Genomic DNA, 22,150 nt, shown 5'->3' with positions numbered 1-22,150 from the left:
GTTGTAAATGTAAAAATAATGCATTACTTTAGTTACATGAAAAAAGTAATCTGATTACATAATGTGTGTTACTTGTAATGCATTACCTCCAACACTGATTGCGGTGTGTTAAAAGTGTGTTTTGTAGTATAATGCAAATTTTTGCAAATGTAGCATTTCATGTATAAAGGAAGTTCATATATGTCCACAATGCAGGCAAATTTGGCCCAGATCTGTTTTTTGTTGTTGTTGTTTGTTTTTTCTTCTTCATATGTGACTCAGGTCTGATTTTTTTTTATAACATTGTGAAAAGCACAAACCACATGGAATCTGATCTTTTCTGTTCTGATTTGGGTCACTTTCATATATGTGGCCCTATATCAGATACAGGTCAAAACACAAGCAAAACTGAAGGAAAAACTGTACAAGAACTGTTGCTCACTTTCTCCTCATCCTTATCTGCGACATTCTTATCGCCTGCGCACAAATTCACTGGCTGAGTTAACCACATATCCTTATAAATGAACGTGTAAATGTTGACTTTGGTAACCTCCATGTTTACTTCCGTATGACAGTGTGCTGAGTGCCGTCTTTGTTATCGTTCTTTTGTGTATGCGGGTCAGTTCAGGACCGTAACCAGTTCATACTCGAATCTGATATTGGTCACATTTAAAAAAGATAATGTGAACAGTAAAAAAATAAATAAATAATAAATCAGAAATAAGCATTAAGGCCTGCGGTGTGAATGTAGCCATAGTGTGGACTATGCATGTGAATAAAAATAGAATGAGTGTGCCTTTTCAAACATCACTATGGTGTTTTTTCAGAATAATTTTGTATTTGAAAAGGTGCAATAAAAGCCAAATTGTTCTAAATAATACAGAGGACACAGAGAAAGAGAGCAAATGTTAAGTGAAGTTCTGAAGCATCAAGGAAACTGGCAGGTACAGGAAGCACAAGAGAGAGAGAGAGAGAGAGAGAGAGAGAGAGAGATTCAGCCAGCAGACAAAACATCTCAGGTTACGCATGTAACCATGGTTCCCTGAGAACAGGGAACGAGATGCTGAGTCAGAGTGCTAGGGGAACCGCCTCCATGGGAACCGGTGTCTGAAACACATATCCAATCTCGGCAATATCATATTGACCAGCGACGGCCCATGACGTCATAACCATGCAACCCTAAAGTATATAAGGGGCACCCAGATAACATGTCATCCGCTTATCGTCTGAAGGGACTGTAAGCAGGCAGGCCCCGAGGCATGGCTAAGAGATGCAGCGTCTCGTTCCCTGTTCTCAGGGAACCATGGTTACATGCGTAACCTGAGACATTCCCTTTCGAAAGGGAACTGGAGCTGGGTCAAAGCGCTAGGGGAACGATATACCCAAGCTGCCATGCTGAGGGGAGTGCATGCCAACAAATGGCAGTGACAACTGTCAGAATCAGGCAAATTCAAATGAAACACCAGACCCACCCTACGGGTCACAGCGGTCAAAGCCTCAGCTATAAGCTTCAAAGCGGCCTCTATATTTTACATATGAAGGCCTGCCAAGGCTGCACTAAGGCCTGGAACCAGCAACAGAAGGGGTCCCTTTAAGGGAGCGTGGCTAGGAGGCCCGAAGGTACCCCAGCCAGTCACTTCTCAGGGGAACAAAGTCAACCCCGAATGCCACCAGGGAGGCTGACCTGGCTTCTAGCTGTATTATTAAACTAGTCTGACAACAACCTGTCTGTTTTCTCAGAAACAGAGCCTCTAGAAGCAAAAGTCTCATGAAGAGACATCCAGAAAGAGGAACTGCAGAAAGGGCAGTAGACCAACTCAGACCAGATCTTAGAGACGGGCACCCTGGAGAGCAGGACTCGACCCTTGCAAGCAAGTGGAGTTACTCTGCTCGATCCTAGGATCTACAAAGCACCTATGTTTCAAGGCGCAAAGGAGGCTGTGCACCCTAAAAGGGAACCCTCACGAGGGGAGTGCTCAAAGCCTAAGGGCTGATCTAACTGGGAGGCCTCGAGAGAAGCCTTCAACCTCTGACCAGACTTAGGGAGCTAAGCACTCAAATCTACCCCAGAGTAAGGGGAGTCAAAAGCTCAACCTATTAGGTCGACCAGGCTATAGGCTGGGAAGCGAAGGTGAACTAGAAAGCTAAGCCAGTTACACGTAGTAACGTGAGGTCTCAGGAGGGCCAGAAAGGCCAACCACCTGACAACATGACCTTGTTGACCGATACCCAACAGCTGGGGACTCGCATCAGGGAGGCCTACAGTGGCCAGCTACCTGGCATTGAGTCTAATCTGATATAGAAGTACCCGCACTGTGGGGAATTCACCTTCAGAGGGGCCCAATAAGGCCAAACACCTTGATGGCAAAATTCACTGGCTGAATGTAGTCAATGCTAACTGCCATGCACCCGCTTATTGGGGGTTGGTTCTCAGGGAGGCCTGCTGAGGCCAGCTACCTGATAGCCAGCATTCTAAGGCCTGCAACATTGGGGCTTACCCACAGGGAGTCCTGTTAATACAAAGGAAGGCCTGCTAAGGCCAGCTACCTGCTAGTTCGCTGTCTAGGGCCTACAACACTGGGTATCACCCACAGGGAGGCCTGCTAATACTCAGGGAGGCCTGCTGAAGCCAGCTACCTGATAGCAAGACTAGCTAGCTGTCTAGGGCCTGCAAAACTGGGGCTCTCACACAGGGAGGCCTGCTAATACTCAGAGAGGCCTGCTAAGGCCAACAATTGAGTACAAGCATTCGCTAGCTGCCAGAAACCCACACTGCTGGGCCCTCAGAGAGGCCTGCTATCCAACTGATAGCAAGCCATTGGTAGCTGCCAAGTACCCAAATACTGGGAATTCGCCCACAGGGAGGCCTGCTAAGTCCAACAACCTGAGCAAATCTTCTGGCTACCAAGTTCCAGCAATATGGGGCTAAAAAGTATTGGGGTATTACACACTATTGGGGACTCACTCACAAAGAGGCCTGTTAGGGCCTACTTATCCAATAGCAAGTCTTTTCTAGTTGCTAAGAGCCCCAAAAACATTGGGGGTTTGCCCATAGGGAGGCCCTTTTACCAAGGCCTGCTACCTGACAGCAAAACTCTGCTAGCTGTCACATACCCAAAGTGCTGGGGAGGCTCACATGGAGGCTTGCTAAGGCCAGCTACCCAGAGCGTATTTTGTTGCTACAACATCCACACTGATGGGGGCTCACCACAGAGAGGCCTGCTAAGGCCTACTATCTGATAAATATATAACAGCCACCAGGAACCCATTTACTGGGGGCTGCTCATAGGGAGGCCTGCTAAGGCCAGCAACCTGACAGTGCATGTGCTGGCCACTAAGAGCCCAACATGGTGGGACTCAAACTGAAGGGAGGCCTGTTAAAGCCAACTACCTTAAAACAAGTCAAGTAGCAGAGATTTTAGATGTTTATACAGTGCCTAAGCCTGTGACCTATCACATCGCCAGCAAGCAGTGTACTCAGTAAAAGCACCTTTTACCCTTTAAGCAAGGGGAGTACAAACATGCCCTTGAGGAGGCCCAACTGGGCCTACTCAGACGAACACTGGCATCAGCTTGTGGCAATGCTCGGGCTATAAGGGAGCGTACTAAATGACCAGCTCGGAGCAGCGGCCTCTACAGAACAACTCTCAACTCTTGTGAGCCACCGAATAGCGCAAGCAGTCACACCCCTCTCAAACTGTTCAGTGAGCTCCATCTGAACGCCCCATGATCTGAGCCTCGAGAAGAGACCCAGGCGAGAATGGAGCATTCTTAAAGCAGAACACAGTTTGCACAGGCAGTTCCCTTGGTTATGACGTCATGGGCTGTTGCCCGTCAATATGATATTGCCAAGATTGGATATGTGTTTCAGACACCGGTTCCCGTGGAGGCGGTTCCACTAGCTCTCTGACGCAGCGTCTCGTTCCCTTTCAAAAGGGAACTAAAGTCAGAAATTTTCTTATCTTATTTTCTTGTTATTTCTTGTTTGTAAAAATGTATTCATGTATTTATTTACTTCTTGGTTTATTAATTTCATGGATTATTTGTTCATTGCTTATATAATGGCCAATGCTTTGGCAATACTGTACAAGTCATATCAATATAAGCTCATTTTAATTAAATTGAATTGTTGAATTAAAAGAGAGAGAGAGAGAGAGAGAGAGAGAGAGAGTCTGAGTGCCCACCTTCCAATCACAGTTCACCGCTCTGCTGTCATTATCCACATGAGCTCTCACATTCAGCAGACTGATTGGTAATTGTTGGGTGTTCAGTTTTTGTTAGCCACGAGCATCTGCGCATAATTACAGCCCGTCAAAGCAGAGGCTGGTTTAAACATTTAAGAGCCAAGCTGTCCAACAGTGCCTGAATTCAAATAACTATACAAACAAATGAGTGTTTGCCTTCTTGTATTTATCTGCTGTATTATGCTGAATTATTATTTTATTTTGGATCCTTTGGAAGAAATTACCTTGTTTCGTAAGTTAGTGACAAACAAAAACATGCAGTACATATTTTGGAAGCTTGAGCAAAATACAAGTTTTTGGATTTTCTGCAGTATTCCATTCATCAGACACCAGGGTGTGTATCACCCAGTGAACACTGGAAATGGGTGCAGAATACTGACATAATTAGAATAATCTCATTATAATAATTGAATAGCAATAAAATAATTTGTTTTCAGTTTATAGCTGTAATAACAACAATATTAATGTGGATAATATGGACCTTAACAAGTAATAAATAAGAAATACCTGTATATGTATTTAATTGAATTTTTTCACTGCTGTATAGGGTTGCTCTAACTGCATACTTGTCATGCAACAGCTCGGATACACAAAAGTTGTCCAAGTGCAGTTTATGGAGGAGTAATCCAAAGACGTATTCCAAAAAGCCAGGACAAAAGGTCAAAACATAGGGTTAACAGTCCAAACATTAAAAGGGAACAGGAACACAGGCAAACAAGAAAATACACAAAACAAACAAACAGGGTCAAAACCAAGGAACAGTAAACCAAATGAGAGCTCAGAAAGACAGTGCTGACACATACAAGACTTGGCAATGAATGATAGAATGAACCAGGTTTATATAGGCAGAGACTAACAAGCTAATGAGCAACAGCTGACTGCCCTTTGGTGGCTGTCAAGGGCACTCCAGCTTGTGATAGTGACAATAATTTTGTTTATATGGAATAAATATAGAAAATAAATAAATAATATTAATAATATTATAATATATGCATATATTTATTTATTTATTAATTTACTTAATTGAATTTTTATGTGTATTCTTTCCTCACTGTTGTACCTGATTTGCTCTGGCTGCATACTTCTGTTTATTTATATGGAATCTGTGTCACTTAAAGGTGCCCTAGAATGCTTTTTCACAAGATGTAATATAAGTCTAAGGTGTCCACTGAATGTGTCTGTGAAGTTTCAGCTCAAAATACCCCATAGATTTTTTTTTATTATTAATTTTTGTAACTGCCTATTTTGGGGCATCATTAAATATGCGCCGATTCAGGCTGCTTCACCTTTAAATCCTCGCTCTCCCTGCCCCCAAGCTTGCGACTCTAATACACTGCATAAACAAAGTTCACACAGCTAATATAACCTTAAAAATGGATCTTCACAAAATGTTTGTCATGCATGCTGCATGTATGCATCAGATCATGTAAGTACAGTATTTATTTGGATGTTTATATTTGATTCTAAATGAGTTTGAGGCTATGCTCCGTGGCTAAAGCTAACATTACACACTGTTGGAGAGATTTATAAAGAATGAAGTTGTGTTTATGAATTATACAGACTGCAAGCGTTTAAAAATGAAAATAGCGACGGCTCTTGTCTCCGTGAATACAGTAATAAACGATGGTAACTTTAACCACATTTTAAAAGGAGAAACAAACGCACTGCCGTCTGAGGTGCCAGTCAGGAGAGAAGAATTCAGATGTATATAAGAAGATGTGACCGCACAGTCAACTTGCAAATAGTTTATTTACCAACTTTAACCACATTTAACAGTACATTAGCAAAATGCTAATGAAACATTTAGAAAGACAATTTACAAATATCACTAAAAATATCATGGATCATGTCAGCTATTATTGCTCCATCTGCCATTTTTCACTATTGTCCTTACTTGCTTACCTAGTCTGATGATTCAGCTGTGCACAGATCCAGACGTTAATACTGCCTGCCCTTGTCTAATGCTTGAACATGGGCTGGCATGTGCAAATATTGGGGGCGTACATATTAATGATCCCAACTGTTACATAACAATCGGTGTTATGTTGAGATTCGCCTGTTCTTCGGTGGTCTTTCAAACAAATCAAATTTACATAAGAAGGAGGAAACAATGGTGTTTGAGTTGCCTGGAAAATCCAGCCTCACCACTGTACCAGCGGATGAGTCTGGTCGGCCATTTAATCAATTCGATTTCTAATCCGAGCAAACAGAAAGCGGAGTAAACCAATCAGAGAAGGGCGGATATGACGTTAGCAAAGCGACAAGAGAGTCAACAGTGAAAAGTAAATAATTAATGTGTTTTTGGTAATTAAAAACTGAATTCACGGCTGAATAGAACAAACTCTCGGGTCTCCTGTGCGCAATTGTTGTTGATATTGAAGGGACTTTCGCCGCACTAGAGTGACGCTGTTTGCGAATCTGATTGCACGGTACGGTTTGGAGTTGACTCGAATCGCGACAGAGGGCGGACTGACCGGACTGATATATCTTGTAGAAGATATATCAGTCTGGCCTTGCCAGGCAAGTGTTTGAGACTCACTGTACGTCATTTCCATGTACTGAACTCCTGTTCTTCAACTATGCCAAGGTAAATTCAATTTTCAATTCTATGGCACCTTTAAAAAAAAACTAATAATAAATAAAAAAAAACATGTATGCACAGTTATGTACAGTATGGTTGTTATTTTTACTGTTACAAAAAATGCCCACCTCAGCCCCCTGCCCCACAGTGAAGGCAGATGAAGGTGATGGAGTGTGTCAGATTTTAAAATCATCTGAGGATTAGAACTGTTTCTGAGATCCCTCCTAAATGCTTAGCCCACCTGCTACAAAGGGCTGCCTTTGGCTAAAAGGATTTCTCTATATAAGAGTTATTTTATCATGACTCAGTTAGTATTAAAGTGGGATTAAACCTGTTTGAAGATAAAGTGTTTGACAGCTACCAGGAGAGACAGTGAGCAGGGAGTCTGTGATTGAGCAAAATACTCTCACAGTAATGAAGTGCAGGTCACACGGGCGTGAGGAAGAGAAGATACTACAACATATCAGTGAAGGCTTCAATTCAGTGTAAACTGAGATAAATCTTCAGCAGGTGTGTTGAGAGGTATAGCTCCACAATATAGAGCAATATATTGTATAGAGCATATTTTTTTGATTTTTTTTAAATATATTATTTAAACATGTCCAGACTCTGCTGAGAGATGCCTGCTCTCCAAAAATGTGTTCAAACCAAATAAATGTTCTTGCAGTCAACATATAATGCGCAAAAACATAATATTCCATTTAAGTTCAAACTAAAACAACTGTACCAAGCGTGAAAAATGACATAAATCCCACCCATCACAACACAAATGATAAATAAACAGCTACTGACCTGTACAGCATTTTTTTCTGCTATACTGCTATGCTATGTACAGTACACAATAATAATCTTTTACATTGTAATCCTTTTAATTTTAATATTTGGCATATTTTTGTGCTGCTACATCCCAAGCAGAGTGTATGCACATTGTGCACTCGCCTATAGGTGCATATTACTAACGCGCCCTTTAAATAACAAAATAAATAAATAAAATAAAATAAAAAATACTGCACCACTGACTTTAGACCAGGTTTCAGTTGGTCAATGGCGCAGTCTATTTCAGTTGCCTTAAAATAGCAACACGCCAACAATGCACCTGAACACACCTCATTTTCAGACCAGCATGCCCATGGGCAAACAGAATGCATTTGCTATTTAAACAACGTGATGCTGGATGTGAAAATGATAGCTGTGTCAGGCAGAAACTAGCAAAAACCACTGGCGTTGCGCCTGGCGTCGCATTGTGCCGGGTGTATGATAGGGCCCTCAAACAAACTATGCCACAGTTCCAGAACCAGCAGTAAAAAAAAAGCAATGGTTAAAAGATTCAAATAAATATATCAAATGAATTAATTCCACCAAATCTAAGAAGAAAAAAAATACAGATTTACATTTACACTTTCATGAAAAAGTGACTTATAATGACAGTGTAAATGAAAATTCAAGGACATAAATTGTCAGTTTATAGTATGCTGTGTATTTGAATTAAGAAAACATTATACTGCATAGACATGGTTTTGTTTTTTGTTTTTTTAATTTTGAATAAAACAACTAGTTAATTTACCACAGGTTAATAATAATAGTATTTTGGTAATAATAATAATAATAATAATAATATAAATAATAATTTCAATCAGTGTTTGCAATCCATTAGAACTGGATAAAAGGACTTAAACAGCACAAGATGATCACTAAGGGCACATGGCAACTATTATTAGTCATCTAATGTTAACAAAACAAAAACACATTTTCTAATTGTATTAGACAAACTGTTCATTGCTTAAAGCAGGGTAGGGGGTCAGATCTGACTCCATTTTTAGTAAATCAAGATCTGCTGAGTCTGGACAGAATTACAATAGCCCACAAATTACCCCTCAAATTTCTGTTTCTTGGATTACGCCTGGTTATTTGCCACACAGTTACTGCTATTTAACAAGCAGTATTCATTCAAAGTGCTTTAGCATACACTAATTGCAAGGACTGTGCCACTGGAACAATCAGAGGTTTGAGCAAGTTGACTCAATGGTGATAAACCAAAATTGTGATCTGAACGATTCAATTTCACAACTGAATATAATGGAAACTGAGACCTACAACAAGATGCAGACCAACACTTATCAAACAACAAACACTTGTGCAAAATTTAGACACAGAAGTTGATTATGAAACATGTAAATAGGTGGTTATTTGTTCAGATTAGCATTTAGGAGAAGAAAGGCTGGATTGTGCATATCAACCCACTATAGCCAAATAAAACAATGTAAAAAGTGAACTGCAGGGTGGAATCGCTCTCAGATCTGGACTAAATAATCAGACCAAGTATACTGTATATGTGCATGTAACGCATACATGCACACATACACACACACACACACACACACACACACACATAAGTCTGTGCACGTTAACTGCAAGCTCAGTAAGCAATAAGCCAAGCTTGTGACATCAGTAATGAGAGGGGATGGAGAGAGGGAAAGATTATTTATCTGTTATTGTGCTTAATCAAACTCTTATGCAACTTTAACAAGCAGATAATTAACCCCAAGCAGCTGAAAATAACTCAGAGGTGCATTATTAATGCAAGACATATTACATTCATTAGCCCAAGACCACGCTGCATGAAAGTTTAGACGGTGTGTACACGACAGTGGGGGAGCATCTCGCAGCAAGGCCACGGTGAGGACAGCGAGAAGAGAGACCTCTAAATGAGAGGCAGTTTGGAGGTTAAAGACCACAGACATAGCTTGGAAACAAATCATGTTAATATAAAACTTATTATATAAAACTTACAGCTGCTGATACCATTTAAAAGTTTCAGTACCATTGAAAAGTCGGAGATATACTGAATATGAAAATGTCATTTATTCCTGTGATGTTAAAGCTGAATTTTCAGTATCATTATGCTAGTCTTCAGTGTCACATGATCCTTCTATTCATTCTAATATGCTGATTTGCTGCTCAAAAAAATATTTCTTATTATTATCAATGTTGAAAACAATTGTGCTGCTCAATATGTTTCTGGAAATGTGATACTTTTTTTCAGGATTCTTTGATGAACACACACACACACACACACACACACACACACACATATTTTTATTTTTATTTGATTTATTTATTTTTAAGCAATGCAAGTCTTTACTGTCACTTTTTTATCAATTTAGTGCATCCGAAATAGAGTAGAGTAGAACAGAATAGAATAGAATCGTATGGACTTTGTTATATATAAATATTCTGTTGATAAATCTTTTATGTTTAACACATACAATAGGTAATAAACTATTTTTTTCTTAAATTATATAGAAATGTATTTTAAATACATTTATAAAGAAAAAAATAAATATTCAAAAAAGTGTATAGAATTTGTTCTTTTACAGATTGACTATTTTAGTTGATGACAAATTTAATATTTTTGTTAACTAAAAATACATCCCTTTTTACACTCTAAAAAAATGACTGTAAACAACAAAACAAATGTACACAGTAAAATACCATTTTCCATTGAAACAGTAATATACCATAAAAACATTCTGGATTCTGGGTAACATTCTGCATTCTGGGTAATATTGTGATTTTAAGAAAAGAGGTCTATAGGCTACTTTCTTGAAAACAATAAATAATATTACCCAGAATGCATTGTTTTGCAGTATATTGCTGTTTCAATAGAAAACGGTATTTTACTGTGTAAATTCTTTTATTTTTTTTATTTTTTTTACAGTTATTAAGTGTAGTCAAGTGTAAAATTAAAGCATTAGGCCTATATTATTATTACATTGCTGACATATATATTAAACTTAACTTAAACAAAATAAAAACATTAAAACTAAACATTGATCAATGGATAACCTCAAGAGTTGTTCAGCATTTTTCTCTTGTTCAATATCCTGTTTCACTCTGAAGTACGTCAGAATATGGAAGCAAAATTTAAAGAGCACAAAAGTAATAACTCACTTTGTACAATGAATAAAAAAGCAAACATCCATTCACAAGCACTTGAGTTATAACCACTCCACCACACAAGCCATTAGAAAAAGATAAACATACCAAAATATTACTACATGAAATGACTACAAATATGAAATACAAGTGAAGATATCTGCTTTGTACTGCAAATATCATCAGACCAATCAAAGCTTGGCAACTGCTTATATAAGGACACAAGTGTGACTGACAGAAGCATGGTTATGGTAATGTTAGGTGGTCTAATCAGTATGTGAAATCATAAGTATGAGTGTATTTTATCTGATATGTAGATGAGCAACAGATCAGCAGATGTTAGTCAAGAAGTTGAGAGAGAAGAAAGGAGAATGAGACTGAGAAAGCGTCAAACCAGTGTGATAACTAGTGAAAAAGACGTCACTCTCACATCACAATCACGGATTGCAGGAGATTTACCCTCAGGGTTTGTGATTGACAGACGCAGGGAGCAAACATCTGCTCATCAGTGTAAGCAGTGGATTGAGCAAGAGTGATGAATATTTACAATCGTACAAATGTTTGAAGACATGGTAAATGTGCACAATTTTAATTTGTGGCGTTTCAACCTTCTCACTTTTCACTCACAGAAATTAACTAACTAAAATCATATGCAAGAGAGGCATATTCATACTGTACAACCTGGGTCCAACATTAACATAAAATTTGCAAATGTGAGCAAAAAGTAACTGTATTAGCAACTGTATTAACTGCAACATCACATGGTTTAACAAAAAAAATAAATGTTTTTTAACAAGGTGTTGCATGATGTGTTGCAATTGATCCAAATAAATGCTGAAACTATTATAAAATATATATATATATTTTTTATAAAATAAAAAAATAAATAAAATAAAATATAAATATTAGATGAAAAACTAGTTTAGGCACCAAAATAAAAATAAAGCTAGACAGAACAGACAGACATATAATGAAAACTGATAAAATGACAAAAACAACAAAATCACCAAAACTTGAACTAAAATTAAAACTGAAAATATACAAATAAAAGCTAATTAAAAATATGAATACATAGATTATAATAATAAGGCAACATGGATCTGAATAATCTACTACAGAAAACATCTTTTGTACCTCTCTCTTCTTACTTTTAACTCAGTGGAAAATGATTCTATGTTCAAAACGAAGAAACTTCATTGTGTGTATCGTCATCATCATATGTAAATATGCATATAATTTGAATGACTTCAGAAGACTGATTTGGACAATTCGTATATACAACTTTTACTGATTTTTTATTGACCTTTTACATTTGGCAGATGCTTTTATCCAAACATCTTGCATCGAAGGTACTGTATTCACATGCATATCAATTCATGCATCCCTTGAGAATCAAACCCATGACTTTGCCACAGACATCACACATTTGTAACCTGTGCTGCATAAATAAATATAGAACGCATTGTTTACTGATGTAGGCAAGCATTTGCTTTCTTCAAATACAGAATAGCAAGTGAACTAAACAACATCCCTCTCAATGGGAGTAAAGGTTGCATGTTTTGTATGAACCAATTCATTTGGTATCTTATGATTTTTAAGATAAATACAAATTATTATGAGACTAGTCAAACACAGCAAGCTACACTAAAGTTTACGCCAAAAGTTATAAGCTGTAGTATCAGTCACGTGGTGAGAGATCTCAGTGTGTTTGTGTTTACTCCCTCTCGTTCTGTGTATTACTGTCTTACATTGTTCTTGCATCATCTGTGTAGCTTCATCTTCGAGCATCCCCATTCCTGAGTGTTTATTCCTTCTCTTACATCTGCTTACAGTGTCACTGTACATTTTCTGAAAACATTCCACACATACAGTTAGTTTCAAGACTGTTTTAGTTGGTTAGACCTTCCATTGATCAGCAGACACTTTTTTAACGGCTGCTAGACTGTGTTGTGTTGCTAAACTTGTGCCTTGTATTATGTACAAATGGAGGAGAGAAAAAAATCAATGACTTTGAATTAAATAAACCAAAAGGATTTACACTCAACTATAAAAATCACAATATCAAAAATGGAATTGATTGGAATGTGCTTATAAATACGCTCTTAAAAGTGGAAAAGCAGGCCTCAATTTTTGCATTTGTAATCGAAATGAACCATTTGGCCTGCTATCCAGGGAAACCCTCATAATAAATATCTGCCCAGGACACTTTGGCTCCAAAACACAGACATAAATGGTTTTAGTTCACCCTGTGTGCAAGATTCAGCATGGACAAAACTGCCCCGGATGTTATTAATGTAAGAATTGTCCCCTTGCCTACAATAGCCCAGAAAATGAAAGAATTTTTATCATCCACCATCAGGGCAGTCGATGACAACCGAGGGAGGTAATACTGGACCCGTGTCGTTGCATTTATGGTATCCAGGACTTTATTGTTTTAAACGAATTGTTGTGGGTACTGTGTTAGATTATAACAATGAGAGAAGACTTCGCTACTGCTTTGTTATTAATTTTACACTGAGGATTCTTGTGTTCGAGTGAAGAAAACAATCTAGTTTGGCTCTTCTGTGGAAGCAAAAAAACAAAACAAAAAAAAAACACGTAAGGGTAGTTTTGGGATCAGTCCAATAAAGGAGGCTCAACTTCCTCAAAATTGTCATATTGGTATCTACGAATTAAAAATAAATGAATAAACACACATTGGATGAATGAGTAATGAAAATTATGTTTATAGGACAGCTAGATAGAGCAGAAACACATTTTATTCAGATAGTCAACTTTAGATATTCTAGAATATTCAGTGACGTCACAAAACTGCCAGATTCAAACTGTGCTTTCGCGCTTTGGCTGGTGCAGAGCCAGAGACAGACGCGCTCAGTGCTTAATTGTCATTTCACAACTAGTGTATTCAACCACATAATGTTAATTTTAGGTTTCAAACATTTACATATACATAAGTAGCCTACTAGTAAAACAATACATTTAGAGTTTGTAAAATACACACTGATGTCTATGAAAGCAGCATTAACAATCAATTCAAATATAATTTGCCGCCACGTTTTATTCATATATCAGATACACATAGTGTAGCCCAGTGGTTCTCAACCTTTTTTGGGCCAACGCCCCCCTATCCATTATCCAGATCCTTTACCGCCCCCCAAACACCATTAGCCTTCATCATGAATCCATTTTCCAAACCGTGTTTTTGTCTTATCCTGAATCACTATGACACACCTATAATAAGAGTTTATATTTTATATTTATATTGGGACTATTAGACTGGTTCGAGTCGGCACCGCTGCGGAGTAGGCTACAGTACCTGCAGTACCAAGACCCCTGCAATTTTGGTTATTTACCGCTAGAGCTCCAAAAGTTACGAACTGCAGCTTTCATAATCAAAAAGCATGTCACTGAAAGCCAAATAACAGATTTGATTTGACTGAACAGGCAGCCGGGACAAGCTGGAACCGGAACCTCCGAAATCTGATCCGCCACCTCATTTGAGGGATCCCCCTCTCATATAACACCAAAAGTGGTCCATGCCGGATTTTGTGTTTTCCAACACATAAGCAACATATAAAGCAGTGGCTGTCAAACTTTTTTTAAAGAACGACCTTTTTTTTTTTTTATTGACGCGACCAAACCAAGTCAAGCATAAGAGTACTAAAATATATAATATACATATACAGAACAAGAATAAAAACTTATAAGTAGCTATAAACAAGCCCAAACGAATTAATTTGATGCGAAACTGAAAGTAAAAATCGGTGTTCTCAAGCAGCCTCTCGTTCGGCACGAATTCAAATGTTTCCATATTAGCAATGTATTTGGATGCTGAACTTTTATTTATTGTGTCAAATAGGATTTGTACTTCACTCCCGTTTCAATATCAACGAAAACAATCATCCCCCAAATGAGCAAAAATGTGTTTGGCAGGACCAGTTTCAGCGGTGGTCACGCTGAACGGCACAGATTGGATACTACGGAGTATGTAAAAATGAACAGTGTAATTTTTATGTTTGGCTGACGGTATTTTATTTTGATAATGAACAGGCTGCGATGTCAAGTTTGCAATGAATATGCTGAGTGCGCACGCGAGGCGCCGGCGCAATCACTTCAACTGTTTCCTCACCAGCAAAAACAACTTAAATACTCCGTAATTTACAGATATGAGTAAGACATTATTCGATACTGCGAAGTTTACTTTTATACACACACTAAAAACAGAACATTATGCTTTTGCAAAATAAAGAAAACAGGATGCGCTTTTTGCCATCTCGGTTTCCTTTCCTTGAACTTGTTTGTGGAGCGCCGCGCCTCACAAAAATGAATCAAACTCAGCAGGATATAGGCTACTATTGGGCACAGTTTTTTCTTTCGCTTTGTTAATCAATAAAGTCAAATATATTTTGTTTATTTATTTTTTAAGTCTCGTGACACAGGGTTTGAAAACCTGTCATATAAAGAATACATATAAATTATATAATTACATAAATGATAGACATATAAACTTCGATGACGATGTTTTCTGAAACTTAAGCGTGCAAGTGTTATGAAGGGAACTTGTGACTACAGAGAGAGCCATTTGTGTTGTTGGATATCGTTTTATTGAAATGCTGTGAGGAGACGCAGAAGAACTGATGAAATACTGGTTAAACAAGTATATGCCCATACACTGGCAGTTTCCACATGAACGCGCTCGCGCACAAAATAACTACGAGTTTAAACATCTGATTTCTATGTCGAGGGCTGTTTGTCAGACTTTGTTGGGACTAATACATAATGCCATGGTGTTTTACGCACAAATGGTCACTACACACCATGAGTATGCCAATGGTTTCCATCACCTTAACGCGCATTTGAACTAACGCAAAACTCAAGATAATCTGCGTCTGCCTATTGATTTTTTTTTGATAATTCTGGACAGTAAAAACGACCATAGGCTGCTTTACGGTCATTTCAGCGCTAATGTGTGCACTTAGGATTTATTACGCATTTAGGAGAGTATTGCAAGAAGCTGCTTACATTAATCTTACTTTGGAAAAAAATAAATAAATACAATCATGATTTTTCATAAAAAATTGTTATAATTATAGGCTTAAATACCTTGGTATCAGCTTAATGTTACCATCAGTGGTATAATTAATTCAATTCAAATTTATTTGGTTTGTCATGATAAAAAAAGTAAAATAAAATAAAAAAATCTTCTAACAAGAATAAACACATATGAACAATTATTAAATTATTAATGTATTATTAATGATTTTTAACAAGCCTATCTTGAAATTATCCAAGCAGCGTTTTGCGCTCAGATGTGACGGCGAAATTACCTAAATGTGATTACAGAATATATTTAAATTAATTATCCATCAAATTGTCATTTTCTCACAGTCTTGCGAGTTAACAATAATGCCCAGTAAATTACTTTGTGAACAAAGAAAACATTTTGGCATTAGGCATTAAAATGTAAAAGTTTTACCTTACAAATAGAATTTAGTTTCATTCATTTTAAAATTCGTCACCGGAGTGAATGGGAACATGATTTATTGAAAATATTTGAAAATATAATTGGTTCTTAAGTCAGTACTTCTTTAATGGCTTGTCAACTTTCCATTCCTCCGCTGTGTGGTTCAGCGCTGGATTCAAGCCACCACCGGATTGTTGTCAGCTCGAAACATTTTTGTGCACATGAATTCATGTCAGCGCTTGAGCACTGGTCTATGACTGGAAAAATAATCGTTGCAAAAGAAACGACACATAGCCTAGCTGACATGTTGCGTTAAACTGGCAGATTTTAGAATGTTGTAGGCAATTCTTTTGCAAGTAATTACACGTTTAATCTTGTCTTGCCTGGATCTTTGGTGTAAACTCGTGAACGCCCCCCAAGAACACCTGAACGCCCCCCTTTTAAAAATCTTGCTTCCGACGCCCCCCGTTGTTCTCTGAACGCCCCCGTTGAGAAACACTAGTGTAGCCTAACTATAAAGTTCTTCTCCCAGTTCATCGACCACTTACCTACACGAATTTCAGGAGAAACGGATGAATTCACGTGCTGTAAATCCAACTGACAGGAGTCAGGACCCTGAACTGCCGCGCAAAAAAAAAAAAAAAAACATGGCGGTGCACATCTCGCGATCAAGAAAAAAAAAATCCGATCTTTTGCTCACATCTGACACAGATCGGAATTAGTTGCACACGTGTACACACAAAAATCCACACCATCCAGATCCGATTTTTTCGCATCCGATCTGAGCCACTTCCAACTGCGGTTTTAAATCCGATACATAACCGATCTCTGGACAGGCACCGGCGCCATGGGCGGGCATTGGGGGGCCTGGCCCGCCCTGTGAGTCACTACCCGCCCTGGACAAGTCGACAACTCTACGTCCCACCAACCACCAGTCCTTGTTTTTTTTTTATCAATAGGCTACTCTGTCATCAAAAGTTATCGTTTTGTATCATAACTACTGGATAAAAATGTGTTTGATCTGATTTAAAAAAATAAAATAAAATAAACGGATTTGATTGGTTTGTAAATAATGAGCGCGGAAATGTTTGGTTGTGTGCTAAGCATAGTGCTGCCGCTTAATGTTAGCGGTCATTTTTTAAACAACTGCTGAACTATCTCGTGTGACAGTGACAGAGGATATACAGCGTTTCTTTAATCAAAGACCACCAAAGTTGGCAGGAGAGATCAGCGAGGTAATGCTAGGCGAAAGCCCGAGTGTTGCTGTGAGACTGACGCGCTTCTGCTGTGATTTGTCTGAACTATTTTCGCTGCTAAAACAGAACAAAAACAGTCAATATTGCGTCTAAAATGTAAGTAAATTCATATTAATTACTTGTTTATAGAACTGCCATATGAAATCAGTGTCACATTTTCAGTCGTGATGGTATTATTCGGCACTCTTGGTTGTGTGATATTGCTTAACTGTATCATATGTCATAATATAAAAACTCCACATTCGAATTTTTACTGCAGTATTCAGCCGCGGCTCGTCTGGGTGGGGCATAGCCCAACAAAATATTCATCCAAAAATAGACTGAAATAATAATATATTGTAAATGTGTTCAGCATTCTGCAACAAATATTTTTCAGATTTTCTAGTCGTAAAGTGAGCAGGGTATATTAAAATATAGCGCAAGGATTCGGCAGGCATGAATCATGATAAGCGGGGCAGCCTGTCTCAGAGCCCTCCCAGCTCTACAGCGCCCCACAAAATTCCAATGTAAACCTGTGGTGAAAAATGGAACTGCAGCACCCATTTGAGCAGATTTCTGGCTGCCCCGCTTACTTCCACGTGACATTATGTCACGTAAACCTTGCTCTAGGTCAAGACAACATCAGTCCGTTTCACATATGTGTCTGTATCAGGTCAGTAACTAGTTGGCATGTCTGTTCTTCCTATGTGGAGTAGCGTATTAAATAAATGAGAGGATAAACCCTTTAGTTCATGTGAATAGCTTATACAGTAGTCCTGTTGTGTTTGTTTTATGTTTTTCTGAGAATAGACATGACTTTTTTCTTCGCTGGAATTCCTACATATCTTGTAACATCCTAAAACAACATTCGGACGCAATAAATACTACATTAAGGCAATTCAGTGTCCTAAAGTCTGTCAAACATAATTAGAGCGCCAACCTCAGGATGAATAACGCAAGGACATTAGAATTCTGCCAAAAGTGTGTCTAATGTGTGGATAATGTGATAATATATGCGAATGCGATTAGGATATTTGTTATTGGCGTTTATTATAAACTAGCGCTAAGACCCAGAATCTGCCCTACCTAAATTAATGGCCAGGAGCCGCTTCTGGCAGTGTGTTAACTGAGTTTCTTTGTTTCTGCTGCGCTCATTTGTTTCGATTTCTCCTCGAGAGGCATCGCGAGCGCCTCAACAGCGCAACATTTTGTTAGCGTCAGTACATCAGCCTATATACTATTATGCACTATCGATAATATCGATATTATTATGCACTAAGCCACTTAGACTAAATGAATGCAGAAGCATTATCGCATTTTGGTGATTCTCTAGTCATTTTTTGTTATTGGCGTTTTAATCAGGCCAGGCAAGTAAAATTCTCTTTCACTTGCCCCTTTAAAAAATCAACTTGTCCCGGGCAATGTCGAGCCCATGCGACGTGCGTTTAGTTCTTCCTCGTTTTTTTTTTTTTTTTTTGCCCATTTAATTCATAATGCTATTATGCAATAAGGTTGATCTCATTTGTGCCCCCCTGAAAAAAATGTAATGCCCGTCCGTGAATTTGTGTCTGGCGCCGGGTCTTTTCCAAGCCAAGGTGAAGGCGACATATGTGCTCACTAAAAGGTAGCTTTAATGTTGTATTATAAAGCAGACGTGCTTATATGCACTCGCACTAAAAATTCGCAGCTTTATTATTGAGGTGGGAACTTTATATGTCTAATGTTATGTATTTTTCACATACATTCAGCAGCTGAATTTCAACCTTTGCCCGGTTAATTTAAAAGAGACCACCGTGTTGTTTTTCTTAGGCCAAAAGCTTCACTCTCTCTCTCTCTGGCTCGCTCAAATTCATAAAAAAAAAAAAAAAAAAAAAAAAAAGTAGAATTCTAAAACTGATAACTGTAGATAAAATATCAAACGTAAATTACCTTTATTTTCCGGTCTATATCCGTTCAGTCAGAATTCGCGCTGCAATACATCCATGACACTGACAGCTGTTAACTTATCGAATCTGGCAGGTAATCATGGCAACTCGACATGAAATATATAAATATTTAATAGCACGGCCATTCAAAACCCGAGGGTCTACTATGTGCATGTAAAACTATCAATGACAATCGTTTTGGGACAGGAAGTAATGTAAACACAGATATGGGATAGGGAAGTTGTTGATGTCACAGAATGGATACAGGAGGCTTGGAGTTCGATTTGTCCTATAAATGTAGGCTATGTATAGTAGCCTATTTTGTAATATTTATACGAGTTAGATTTGGTACATTATTATAGTCAAAACAACATTGTACTTCAACAAAAATACTTTAGGCTACAGCTTCCTTTATGGGTCCATTCAAATACATAGATACAATATACAATATGGTGCGATAAGCCAAAAATAAATAAATGTTAAACAAAAGGCTTGCACAATCTACTCCTCCTTGATGTCTCGATAAGATGACGCAGAAGTGCGTTCCAAAAAAGAGTTTTTTTTTTTTTTTACCCCTACACCCTTCATCCTAATTTTATCCAAACCCTAACACCTAACCCTAACCTAACAGTCTACTACAGTCTTCTAATAGGCTAACTCTAATAAGAGTTAGTTGACATGTAGTTGCAAGTTACTTATAGTTAGTAGAAGGTCTAAAGTGGACCACTGAAATAAAGTGTAATGAAGGCAGGAATGAAAGAACAACAGAGCGAATGACAGAACAAATGATAGATAGATAGATAGATAGATAGATAGATAGATAGATAGATAGATAGATAGATAGATAGATAGATAGATAGATAGATAGATAGATAGATAGATAGATAGATAGATAGATAGGGACAGACAGACTTAATGCATAAGCTGATAAAATATACACTTTTAGATAAAAGCATCTGCCAAATGCATAAATGTAAATGAAAGGTTTACATGAAGATGTGTTTTATATATAGCCTGACAACTGGCTGTCAAACCGACTCTCTGAAAATTGCCACATACATTGCTGTGGCACATATTTAATAAATTGACCTCTCACAGGGCCTTGATTTGACACAATGTGTCATAAAGACAGAATGGTTGACAGGGGCATTTAGTGAAGTCTGAAGTCTCACACTTTCCTCACTTTCCACCAAGTCAAGCAAACCTCATGGGAACATCTAGCTCCCTGATGGATGCATGCGATTGCATAAGCCACCTGTCAATCATCTCGGATATATAGGAGGGCTTTTATGACAGTCTCCATTGCACAATTTGTGAGGCGACTCTCGCTTAGTCCAGAGTAAAGGGCCATTAATTAATGAGTGATGACATTAATAATTCATCAGATTGGATTGGGACAGTTAAAGACATTAGCATGGGATCAGGAGAGTGAGATTTTTGCACAGAGGCAAAGAAACAGTGTGAGAAATTTATGAAATGAGATGCAAACAGGCTGAAAATCTCATAGCAGATGATGTGATACAGTATGCTAATTGATCCTTTACAGAGCATTAATATTCACCAGCTAATTCATAGATGACCTGGTGAATATTAATAGGGCATTTGTAATGGGAAATGGTTTCTGACCTGATTGGCAATACTCGATTCATGAGATTCATGCCCAGTGGTGCTGTCATGCTTATTGGCTGTTAGTGAATTGTACAGCTGTGGATCTTTCGGCTTGATCTCTGAAAAACACCTCCTTCCTCTTCTCATCTCAGAACATCTGTAGATTCTATTGTTAAGTTTTTGAAAGGTTGCCAACAAAATTTCACTAATACAACTGCACCTTAATGCTGTAAACTCTACAGGGAACTTTACATTATAACATTATACACTACACTATAATATTAAAGCTTAAAATTAACAACAGAGACCAAATGATTCAATTCATATTTGTTTTTAGATATATTAATCAACACTCAAAAACTGATATTATTAGCAGTAGTAGCATGAGCAAAATTTGCAAATGCACAGCAGCAAAAAAGGGTGTCATTTAAGATTTATTGAGTTAAAAAAAAAAGAGTGAAAAATGCCTGTTAAAGCTAATGTGTTACTGTTTTGTGAAAACATATTTACTAGCATTAAAGGGAAGCTTAGAGATCATTTTACTAATAAATAAATGAATGATCTAACCCTTTTAAAACTCAGTAGTATATTCACAGTTCCTGAAGACATCTCTGGACCTTTCTGGACCTTCAAATCTGTCTAAACCCTGCAGCCAACCAGCATGTTTAAGTTCAAAGCATATGCAGCAGACATTAAGCACACACACAAGCAGATACTGTCTATCTGACGTTTCCTCTCTCACATACAAACAAGTGTTGAAAGCCAGGCTGCCTGGGGCTTCCTGATTGGCTAAAGGTCAGTTTTGAGTGCCGAAGCGTGTGTGAATAGGAAAATATAAATTAGGAGTTGGAAGATGTGAATGCGGTGAAAGGGTTTTAGCAGCGGGTCTGCGACTCGCTCACCTTTAGCACCTAAATATGGAGCCTTCAGCCCACCAGTCATACCAGACCGCCACAGCACAGCTGTCACACAATTCTGCTTCCACTTCCATCTGTTTGATTCCACTCACCTGGAGAGCTATAGAGAACGACCAGCAGGACGTGAACTTCTGTGGAGAGCGGTCAAATAGCTCAAGGATTTGTTGACTTTCTTTTTTTAAATTCTTATCCTCTCTTCTTTTACACGATACATTTCTTTCCAAGTGGACATGGTCAAACTAGCAGACCGGTGTTCAAAGA

The 22,150-nt window shown here is 38.1% G+C and overlaps 1 long non-coding RNA gene across 1 annotated transcript in view; it reads right to left on the bottom strand.

Annotated features, from left to right (window-relative positions):
- Positions 1-17,541, bottom strand: part of LOC125276726 — a 76,172-nt gene extending 58,631 nt beyond the window's left edge. Inside the window, exons 1-2 of the long non-coding RNA XR_007186725.1 lie at positions 16,753-17,541; positions 12,489-12,588 (exon numbers count right to left, since the gene is read on the bottom strand). This is a non-coding gene — a long non-coding RNA (uncharacterized LOC125276726). The remainder of the gene's footprint in view (positions 1-12,488; positions 12,589-16,752) is intronic.
- Positions 17,542-22,150: the final 4,609 nt, after the last annotated feature.

This window comes from Megalobrama amblycephala, linkage group LG10 (assembly GCF_018812025.1).
Source record: "Megalobrama amblycephala isolate DHTTF-2021 linkage group LG10, ASM1881202v1, whole genome shotgun sequence".
Taxonomy (NCBI): Eukaryota; Metazoa; Chordata; class Actinopteri; order Cypriniformes; family Xenocyprididae; genus Megalobrama; species Megalobrama amblycephala.
This window is presented reverse-complemented; position numbering and strand designations above follow the sequence as displayed.